The following is a 9,835-nucleotide window of genomic DNA, read 5'->3' on the forward strand; positions in this document are numbered from 1 at the left end:
CAACATATAAAGTACACTCTAAAAAATGCTGGGTTAAAAAACAACCCAAGTTGGGTTGAAAATGGACAAACCCAGAACCCTGGGTTGTTTGAATGGGCCCATTTGCTAGGGTTCAAACAACCCAATTTCTGGGTTTGTCCATTTCCAACCCAAATTGGGTTGTTTTTAACATTCAGCATTTTTTTAGAGTGTGTGTTTTTAAGCTTATTTTTATTCACCAACCGGTTGGCAAAAATGGGTACAGACCAGTACCCGTTCAAGACATTCTATTTATCAATAATTGTTTTGTTATTGTTTCAAGAATAAAAAAATACTATGATGACATTAGGGACATATACTATCCAACAAAAGCTTGGTATTGTTTAACATCTACATTATTCAAATTTTGTGATAACTATGTATTTGTCCCTAAAAGGGTCCCTGACCTTGACCAATATGTATTCCTAATAGTTAAACATGTCACTATTTTGGTAGAATGCTAAAAACAGGAAAAACATGCAACTTTTTTTCAAAAAATTATTAGAAGGTTCTATGCCAAAATTGATTGGTACTTTGAGCTATTCATGATTCCTTCAACCTTCACTAAATCCCCATGCTAAAGAAAAGCAGCCCCAAATGCATGATGCTGCACCATCTGTAAGCTCTTTGCTTCACCATGGGTGTGGTATTCTTGTGCTGATGTTAATTGTTGTTAATGTCCTTTTTGGCCAAAAACTTCAATCTTGGTCTTGTCAGACCATGGCTGGATTTCCTGAAACGTTCTTAACTCTACATCATTCTTAAGTTATACCTTAAGGTATCCCTTAACGTTGATATGCGTTTCCCGAAACGAACTTAGTCAAGAATACCTTCTTTAAGTCATACTTTCGTAAGGTTGGTCTGGACCACTCTTAGCTATACCTTATCACTATTAACAGTTAATTCCACTAGTGGCCACCACTGTGCAAAAAGCTTCTTTATATGTCAGTCTATACGAATATAATTCCGAAGTTGCAATATACACCCAGTGTCTAATAAAGCTAGTTGAATTGTTTTTGTTTCTGTTTTTGTTTTGTTTTGTTTTTTGTTTGTTTTTTTAGTTATTTTTATTTTTTATGCAGGGATTAAAATTGTCATAAAAATGTCATTACAAACACTGATGGTTGTGAGCTTTTTAATGATATTATCTAAAGGTACATCAGTTGGCAAACCATTAGACAGGAAATGCTTAGGAGTCTATTTAAAGGGAATGATTGTGGAAGAGAGTTTAGTCAAACTTTGGCAGGGAGGCAGCGAATAGAATTGTGCTAAATCAAAGACGGCGCCGTCCGCGGAGCCATTTAGTGTATGTGCACTATTTTATACATGAAAAATTTAGTCCCCTGGCTACCATATCAGAAGCTGCTATTAAAAGAAATTTCGCCTACCACGAAAGCAAATTCAGCAGCTTTAAGATCTTGTTGGACCAACTTTGTCGAGACAGCTGCTCAGCCCTAAAATCAGCTGCTGGCGGCTCTTCTCTTTCTTTCTTTTTTCTCCGCCATATAGTAGCAGCTGATTATATGTTTTGCGTGTTGCGTTTTTATTGACTAGGCCATCTAATAATATAAATTAGTTTAGTTTACACAATAATGTGATGCAGCTGCTGCATGGGCAATCATCCCTGGTTGTGGAGTAAATCAAGACACTGTGGAAAATATATTGTAATAATTTAAATGACGCGTGATGCTCATGATGCGGTTGAGCATGAGAACATATGTTTTTCGCATAACGCAGTGAAACAGCCCCTGAATAGAGTAAATAATCGATTATTGAGCCATTGATATAAGCCAATTCAGCACCACCGCCACAGACAGCACCCGCTAACGTCGCACTTAAGAAGGTATACCTTAAGCGACCTCCTAAGTTCGGGGAACACACCTAGAAATGGTATACCTTCAGCTAAGTTAAACCTTTAGAGTCTTCGTAGCGCTCTAAGAGACAACGTTATCGGGAAATGCAGCCCAAAACACATTTCCACATGCTTTTGGGAAACTAAATATGTTTTTGCAAAGTTTAGCTGAGTTTGGATGTTTTTTAGTCAGAAAAGGTTTGCGTCACAAAACCCAGGCAGGTGGAGAATATGGAAGATAGTTGTCACATAGGGAGCAACCAGTATATTTGCCAGAAAGTACTGCACCTCTTTTAATGTTGCTGTAGGCCTCTCGTTGGACCATTATTTAAGATGGACCTTAAAATGGCTGACTCCATGATCAGTGCCCTGACTACTAAGGACACTTACTTTCTCGGTTGTCACTGTGTTCTATGGTATATCTAATAATTTTTTTGTAGCCTCTTAAACTACAAAAGTGTAGCGATCAAGATAACGTCTAACTATCTACGTCTTGTAAGACTTTAAATGTTCTTTAAAGTCTTACAAGAACAGCTGAGATTTCTTTGGAGTTAATCAGAGTCTCTTCAGGTGAATTTAGGCATGTACTTTTACACATGAACCCGATGATTAATTATGAAGTCAATTTTTCAGTGGCATTGCATAGATTGTGATTGCCCATTAAAGGTACAAAAGTTCTATTTTATCTATCTATATTTTATCTTTTATTTGTACACAGTGTTGTTATTTAGCACTGTTTTCCATAAAAGTATGTATACCTTATGTATATAAGAAATAGTAGTATCCGATGTATTTTGTAGACAGGTTAAGACTGAATTTAGATGTTTTAAATGTACTGTAAAGAAAAGCTTTATGTGTAGTAATAATAATGACATAAATATTTAAATCTGTTCCATTTTGCAGGTAGTTTAAGATTGGATTTAGATTTTTTTTTTTTAAATGTACTGTATGGGAATATTTTTTAAAAGCTATTATGACAATATAACAATTTAGAATGTAATACATTTCTCATAATGTAAACATTTGTACTATATTATGAGCTCAATTTTAAGAAAATTACTACATTATGAACATTGTATTACAATAATAATGAAAAACTATGAGTTGCTACATCATGCTTTGCATTAAGAGTGCTTTACCAGGGAGGTCATTCAGTTCCTGCAGTGCAGCATCAATGTCAGTTCCTGCCCTCGAAACAATAGTGCAGAGAACCAGAATGCCATCACACTCTTCTACGGTAGACACTTTCTGTAGACCTGTTTCTTTAATGATACTTTTCATTAAATACTCTTGATGCTTCCCAATGATGTAAAATTTTCTTCCTTCAAGAGAAATAAAACCATTGGTTAATGTAACATAATTCAGATAAGGCATCTCAAACTATAAAGTCATCCAGATGCATATATTATTTTTAACAATCTAATTAGGAAACAAGTCTTTAGAAAAGAGCACTGAGCTCTGTTAATGTCACCATTAATCATATGAGGTTTATCTCCGGGTTCTTCCGTCTTTTTCTCCAAAGAGAGCTGCTGGCCGTCTTCACTAGTATCAGTTTTCGTTTCCATTTTAGTTTAGTTCTGAAATTGACAGTACACAAAGCAATATGCTTGCACCTTCATTTTCATTGTGTATAGCCTATATCGTTGCTTAGATCATTATTCTAAAATAATTCATATTTGTTATATATTTTATATTTTCATAGCCTGGGTCTGTTCTTGGACAAGGTTTAAAAAAACATTAAAATCTATCTACACAAATCATGCATGTGACGTCAGTAAGAAGATGACTAAGTCTTTTTAAGAAAATGTCCATCCACTAGATGTCGCTTAACAGTAGCCTAAATCACAGTAAGCTAAATAAAACACATACAAATATAAAAGGGTCTATGTAGTGCAGATAAGCTATGCATGGTTTCATTTGTATTAAGCTATATGGTCTTAATAAATACTAAAACGTGTCAACATAATCTTGGCAAATAATTTAGCCGATATTCATGCTTTTTTTCAAATTCATGCATGAATTGAACACAACGGTTTACCAAACGTGTAGTTATTGGAACGTTATTAGAGTTATACGTCTAATACGGCACGGTTTAAGTTGCTCTGCTGCTACTCACCCGGACAGCTCCTCTCTCTCGTCTCTCCGTCTTCTTCTAACAAAATGATCTTTCGCTTTCGTTCTGACGTCATCGCGTTAATCGTTTCTTTCGCTTTTGTCTGTTCGAGATTGTAAAGTAGTTCTCTGTGATAGCCTACTTTTCTATTTCGTTGCTAGTGGTTTCACTTTTTAAACATTTTCCAACATGTAGGCTACTGTTTTCTGACTGTTCATATATTTTTTGTACAATTCTTAAGATTTACAGGCTTGTCTCTGATCTCCAGTAGTAGCCTATGCTATGATCTTTAATAATTTGCTGACCTGTTTACCTTCACCCTGTTTACCATACAGAGTAGGCTACATTGTAAATTAGTTTAATATATATAATATATAAATTAATTATATTGAAACTAATTACTTTTACTCATACTTCAAAAACACCGTATTGCATTTATATTCTTGATATCAACAACTGAATGTCAAGTAAAAACTAATTCTTGAAATCAGTAATTATTATTTTTAATCATTATTAAATTATTTTAAAATAATTGTAAGTTTTAATTATGCACTGAAAAAAGTGGTAAGCAGGTACAGCTAAATTAACTGGCTTTATTATTCACATCAAAAATATTATGAACTAAAATGTATTCATTTATTTACCAACAAAACTAATTTATATGTAGAAATCACTTTGTAAGGTAACAGTTGCAGGCTATTTAGCTTTCTATTACGCTCATTTACCTGCATAGTTGTGTGTTACAGAAAAATTAATTGAAATTCTGTTTGATAAGCATGCTGCAGGAATCTTATACAATCAATAAATCCTGAGGCCTCCTGAGGCCTCAGTCAACAAATATAAAATATATACAGGATAAAAATAAATAAAAGAAGTCACCCTGATTGCCAACCTGGTTGTTTAAATAATCCTAACCATTATTCAAAGGACCAATGGTGATAGAATAAATATTACAAATGAATGGTAGAAGGAAAAGTTAGGGTCCTTGAAGCAACTCACTTATTTCTTTCTCTTGTTAGTCTGCAGGCTTTGATGGTTAAATATTTAAACTTACAGCCTATATTTCTATATGATCCCTATACTAGTACTTATGTGCAAGAGGACGGTGCACCCAAAAATATTTTACATGACTAAGTATCTGTAACAACTTCCACTGACGAGGCAAGGTTGATGAACCCAAGTGCAGTTTATTTAACTAAATCAAACTTAACATAACTCAAAATCATAAACATGAAACAAAGACTTGGAAAACCAAACACTGACCAACAGTAGAATACACATCTAATAACCGACAAAGACTAAGGCTGCGTCTCAATCAGCTCCCTAGTTCAGTTGTCAGGGCACTGATCAGGGAGTCAGCCCATTGACTTATGTAATCAGTGCCCTGACTAGTGAACTAGGGAGCTGATTGAGACGCAGGGTATGGCAAACATGAGGGCTCAAATACACAAGGGCTTAATGATGACAAGACAGGGACACCTGTGAACAATGATTAACCCATAAACCAATGACTAACCCATAAACCAATGACAAGATGCAGGAACAAATGAGGGCATAGTCATATGACAAAACCAGGAAGTGCTGAACATCAAAACCTTAAAACATGTAACCAACACCAAAACACCCTGTGATAGTATCTATCACACTGTGGTTCGATTGGTCTTTATACCATTCTAGCTTAAAAGTGGTAATAACTTTGCAGTCTATTAAGGGTCAGAAAGCTCTCGGATTTAATCAAAGATATCTTAATTTGTGTTCCAAAGAACAAGGAAGGTCCTACGGGTTTGGAATGACACAAGGGTGAGTAATTAACTAAACAGTAAATATATTGTTATGTTATAGTTTAATTTCCACTTACAATGGAAGTAATTAAGCTGTAATTCAGTTGTGACACTGAATTTCTCAATTTGAGTGTTCAGGCTATAAAGTATAACATTTATCTATTTGCATGCATTAAAAAGCTTAACACGTTATAGAGCATGTTATAATTTATTTTTGATAAAATGACAATGTGATAATGAGTTACAATCTATCTTGTCATTTAAGCAATAAATGGTCTTTCTCTTCATTTGTTTGTGTTCCATTGCATGCATCTTATCTGTAGAAAAATAATGCAGAACTTGAATTTAGAAAATGAATGCAGAAAATGAAAAGATGACCACACCCAATATTCTGATTTGATACTCACCAGTCCTGGAGTTTAATTCCGACTTGTTAAGCATCTCTTTGTTCGTATTAATTTCTCATTTTGCCACTCCATTTAAGGAGGAAAATCTAAAGCTGTACAGACAATAATATGAAAACTATTAAATAGTTCTATTGGGATATCGCATCACAAATAAACATTTTTTCTACTCATCGTCATCTACTCATATTTGTTGGAAGTTTCTCACCTGTACCACAGCAAAAGGCCAAAGGAAGTCGAGATACAGATGAAGGTGATGACAGAATATATATTCCATCGTTTCTAAAAGGAGACCGGCATATTATTATTAGATAATGTTTTGAACATTCAGAACATAATATGAAAAATACAAACACATATATATATATATATATATATACACCTAAAGGATTATTAGGAACACCATACTAATACTGTGTTTGACCCCCTTTTGACTTCAGAATTGCTTTAATCAATGCAATTAATCGTGACATTGATTCAACAAGGTGCTGAAAGCATTCCTTAGAAATGTTGGCCCATATTGTTAGGATAGTATCTTGCAGTTGATGGAGATTTGTGGGATGCACATCCAGGGCACGAACTCCCGTTCCATCACATCCCAAAGATGCTCTATTGGGTTGAGATCTGGTGGCTGGGGGCCATTTTAGTACAGTGAACTCATTATCATGGTCAAGAAACCAATTTTAAATTCTTTGAACTTTGTGACATGGTGCATTACCTTTTTGGAAGTAGCCATCAGAGGATGGGTACATGGTGGTCATAAAGAGATGGACATGGTCAGAAACAATGCTCAGGTAGGCTGTGGCATTTAAATGATGCCCAATTGGCACTAAGGGGCCTAAAGTGTGCCAAGAAAACATCCCCCACAACATTACACCACCACCACCAGCCTGCACAGTGGTAACAAGGCATGATGGATCCATGTTGTCATTCTGTTTAGTCCAAATTCTGACTCTACCATCTGAATGTCTCAACAGAAATCAAGACTCATCAGACCAGGCAACATTTTTCCAGTCTTCAATTGTCCAATTTTGGTGAGCTCGTGCAAATTGTAGCCTTTTTGTCCTATTTGTAGTGGAGATGTTTGGGGTCTTCTGCTGTTGTAGCTCATTTGCCTCAAGGTTGTGCATGTTGTGGCTTCACATGCTTTGCTGCATTCCTCGGTTGTAACGATGGGTTGTCAGTCAAAGTTGCTCTTCTATCAGCTTGAATCAGTCGGCCCATTCTCCTCTGACCTCTAGCATCAACAAGGCATTTTCGCCCACAGGACTGCCGAATACTGGATGTTTTTTTCCTTTTCACACCATTCTTTGTAAACCCTAGAAATGGTTGTGCATAAAAGTCTGAGCAGATTGTGAAATACTATAGCACTACAACCATGCCACCGTGGCATGGTTGTAGTGGGAAAGAAATGTGATTTCCCACTACAACCATTGCCACGCTCACAATTGTTTAAATCACCTTTCTTTCCCATTCTGACATTCAGTTTGGAGTTCAGGAGATTGTCTTGACCAGGACCACACCCCTAAAGCATTGAAGCAACTGCCATGTGATTGGTTGATTAGATAATTGCATTAATGAGAAATTGAACAGGTGTTCCTTTAATAATCATTTAGGTAATGTGTGTGTGTGTGTGTGTGTGTGTATATATATATATATATACCAAAGGTAAAGTCTTAATTTTGTAATCAAAAAATGTCAGTTCAATTCAATACATTGCTCAAGCAAGTCTGGGAAAAGAACTCTGTTTTTTACTGTGCCCACATTTCTTATACATTATAGTTCATTATTATTAATTAATTCATTAATTAATGTCCACATAATTCGTTTTTACAAATTAAATAATAGAAGTAAAAACAAAACTCAAGGTTAAAAATAAACTCAGAGTTATACCTGAAGCTTAAAAGGTTGAACAATTTTGGTAAGCGCCTCATCGTTCCTTTTGCATTTCAGCAAACCCGAATCTTCATGGAACAGAAAGTCCACAGTGAGTGTATTCATCCTGGTCACATATCGGCTGCTGTCTTCTATGATCTTCTCTGGCTCAAGTGTGTGATGAAGCACCATAAAAATAGCTGGTTTGAATTCTGTTTCTAATAAAGACACAAGATAAATTTGTACATAATATTTCTACGTATATACATTCATATCTAAGTCCTTGTGTTTACATTTTTGAAGTTACCTGAACATTTAAGTTTATTCAGTGCAGCATCAATGTCAGTTCCTGTCCGTGAATAAATGGTGCAGAAAACCAGAATCACATCACACTTGCTCAAACTGTGCACCTCCTTCAAACCAGGTCTTTGTCGAAGGAGATGATGTAAAATCTGCTTCCGTGTATCGTCAGACTTGCCTGTCTCAATTACGAAGTATTTTCCTTTAAGATGGAGAACATAGTGTGTTATTTGTTGTGTATTTTTGAATTGTGAACTTCAGGTGAATGTGTACACATATATATATATATATTGGAATGTGAACTTCAGGTTTCAGTACAAGGTTATAGTATTTTTGACAAGTAATTAGTTAATAATAAAGACAGTAAAGAATAATGTTTTTCCCATCATTTATTATTCTAAAAATCTTACCTTTGGTAATTTCATTTTGTTGGAGTTGGAGCTTGATCATTTTTTGCTTTTCTTTCTTTCTTTTTAAACAGAGTGTTGTTTAGTCACCCTGAAACAGATTTAAATACACTTGGTTTGACTATCATTTTATTGGCTGATCATCACTATGAAAAATAAAGTGAGAACTACGTGTCACCAGCCTATATGTATCTGATTCTGCTTCTATCATTAATATGTCCATGGCCATGATATCACCTTAGTCAGCGAGACTGCTGTATTGTGCTGCTTTTTACTGCCATCTGTAGGACAGACTAAAATAGCATGTTTAATATCCCTTTATCGCTTTCATTTTTATTTTTATAGTTAGCTTTATGATTAGCCTGCCGAGTAGGTTTGCTGTAGGTCTAACATGAAATATGTGTTTTATATAGAAATAACATTCTCAAAATATTGTAATAAGACCGATATTTAACAAAAGCTTTCATCTCTCAATGATTTTAATATAACGTCTAACACGGTATTCAGTCACTGTGTTTATGTTTCTCGGAACTCAATGATAAACACACTCACACATAGCCTACTATAAAAACACATGCATATTTGTGTGGTTGCAGACTGAATCGGGTCTACTTACTGTTAGTCTCGATGTGTCGCTGTCTCTGACAATGAAAGTCCTTTCACTTTCATTGTTGCGATAGAAAATGAGGTAGGCCTATAACCTATACCGCAAGGTGGCGGAATGTTATCTTTTAATATCGGAATGTATATTTTTTTATATGTCTACATTTTGATCAATCAAGTGTGCCTAAATGCTTTTAGATTCAGTCTGCTTTCAAACTAACATGAGAAACAGGTGATTTCTGGTATTGATCATGTAATTGTTTCAGCAGCTTTTAGTCTGAATGTATGACAAAGGGTACTTTTATTAGTTTGATTTACATTGTTGGGATAATGCATTACAAGTAACGTGAGTAAAAAAAAGATTACTGCGTTACTTTTACATTTTTAAATGTACAACCTGAGGTAGGCCTACATTAAAATAAGTAATGCAATAGTTACAGTACTCCTGTGGCTGAAAACAAACTCTAAACTCAATATAACAT

General features: G+C 35.0%; 1 long non-coding RNA gene across 1 annotated transcript; it reads left to right on the top strand.

Moving 5' to 3' along the window:
• The first annotated feature begins 5,649 nt into the window (after positions 1 to 5,649).
• Positions 5,650 to 8,230, top strand: LOC137071900 (uncharacterized). The gene is made up of 3 exons (XR_010904540.1): positions 5,650 to 5,783; positions 7,146 to 7,202; positions 8,122 to 8,230. It is a non-coding gene; the product is annotated as an uncharacterized lncRNA (long non-coding RNA).
• Positions 8,231 to 9,835: the final 1,605 nt, after the last annotated feature.

Source organism: Pseudorasbora parva, chromosome 3 (assembly GCF_024679245.1).
Source record: "Pseudorasbora parva isolate DD20220531a chromosome 3, ASM2467924v1, whole genome shotgun sequence".
NCBI lineage: Eukaryota > Metazoa > Chordata > Actinopteri > Cypriniformes > Gobionidae > Pseudorasbora > Pseudorasbora parva.